The sequence below is a fragment of the Cucurbita maxima genome, unplaced genomic scaffold (assembly GCF_002738345.1).
Source record: "Cucurbita maxima cultivar Rimu unplaced genomic scaffold, Cmax_1.0 Cma_Scf00356, whole genome shotgun sequence".
Classification (NCBI taxonomy): domain Eukaryota; kingdom Viridiplantae; phylum Streptophyta; class Magnoliopsida; order Cucurbitales; family Cucurbitaceae; genus Cucurbita; species Cucurbita maxima.
In genome coordinates, this window is record NW_019272372.1 from 39879 (window position 1) to 41742 (window position 1864).

Sequence of the window (1864 nt, forward strand, 5' to 3'; positions counted from 1 at the left end):
ATAACATTATATTCTATTTATTATTTATTATTTATATATGGAGGGCGTCAGATCCAAGAAAAATCAGAGAAATGGAAGGGAAGCATTGCAGCATGGACTTGTTCTTGTTATTATTATTTTATTTTGTCTTTTAATTTTTAAATATAATATCGTAATTATTATTATTATCATAACATATTGGCAAACAATTCCAGAACCATCCATCCCTATTAATTTCCTAAAGATGGGTTAACATTAAAAGTTTTAAAATCGTGTCATACACCTCATCCCTCCGTTTAAATTATTAAAAAAATTATTTAGAAACATTTAATCTATTAAATCATATAAACTAGCTTAGTCGATTCAAGTCATAATCGCACTCTTGCAACAACAAGAGTGACATCGATTATGTGCCATTCGTTCTAATATGGTAAACAAGTAAGTCACGTTTGATAGAAAACGTGTTTATAAAACGTGAGTAAGGAAATGCGTTGAAAACAACCACAATTTTGCTAGCATATAATCTATGTAATAAGAACTTAAACTAGTCACATTCCCCTATGGTACATTTTGGGACATTTTATGATGTGAAATCAACCGCCTAATCAATAAAAGAATGGAGTAACAATAAATACAAAGTGCCCCTAGCTTTGTAAAATCAAGCATTATTGGTGCTTATCATTCTAGCTCTAGCGGGTACAGACATGATTTTGATAAATAGCATACATCCCGTATTGACATGACAAGAATAGTAAAGACCTAACTACCCATGAAAGCATGACCGGGACATCGTGTTGTAGTTTTGGAATTAATTAAGCAATATAGTTTTTTTAAAAAAAAAAAATACTTTATTTCTTTCATTTTATTTAATCTCCATCATATAATATCCAAGTAATAGTAATGAGAAAAATAATCACAAACTCTTATGTTATACTAAGTGTTAGTTAAGCCCACATAATTCCCTATCAATTAAGATATTAATTAGTAATGAATTTTCAAATAATATTTGTTTGTAGTGAATTTACCGTTCTACCCCTGTCGATAATAAAACACATTAATATATTAAACATCTTTATAAGCCTCCACATGGTCATGTTCCCCAAAGAAAGAAAATAATAATAATAATAATAATAATTCCCTAATGGCTTCCACACCCAAAATCATTACAAAATGCAATAATTAATACAATAAATTAAAAATAAAAAAAATAAAAAAAGTAAATTAAGAAGAGAGAAAGGCATAAATAAAAGCAAAACCCATTATAATTGTTTTTTGTGATTAAACAGACAAACAAACAAACAGCCAGACAGGATAGGAGAGAGATAGAGAGAGGTATAGAGAGAGAGAGAGTTTATTTTCTTGTTTCCTATTACAAATTAATTAATTAATCTCCCAAATCTCTTTTAATATCTATTTACCAATCACAACATTCAAAATTTAAATTTAAATTAAAAAAAAAAAAAAAACACAAATATTGCAATCAGACTCCTCTTTCAGCTTCTGCTTTTGCATTTTTCCATCGCTCTTGGGGCTGCAAAATGTAATTCCCACTTACTTTAGGGGCTTAAATGCAAATCTTATTTCTTATGTATTATAAACTTTTTATACATACCGAGCCCGATAGCTTCCGATCCCTTCATTATCCTTAAGCGCTTGCATGAATCAACGAACATCCTAAAAGTATAAAGCATAATTAGATTAACGGATGTAAAAGTTGATTGGCCGTAGAGATAAGCAACTTACTCCCATGGGACATCTCCCACCAGCATCCAATCACCATCCTTATCTTCATAGGTTGGCACGTATTCAGAGCTGTTTAGAAGATCCATCAACTTGCTTTCGTTCATGAAATCTATCATTCCTTGGGCCCCATACTCACCTTTAC

General features: G+C 30.3%; 1 long non-coding RNA gene across 1 annotated transcript; it reads right to left on the reverse strand.

Annotated features, from left to right (window-relative positions):
* Window positions 1–1312: 1312 nt before the first annotated feature.
* Window positions 1313–1858, reverse strand: LOC111474413. Its single transcript, XR_002716011.1, has 3 exons — window positions 1723–1858; window positions 1592–1653; window positions 1313–1510 (listed from the first exon to the last, which is right to left on the reverse strand). It is a non-coding gene; the product is annotated as an uncharacterized LOC111474413 (long non-coding RNA).
* Window positions 1859–1864: the final 6 nt, after the last annotated feature.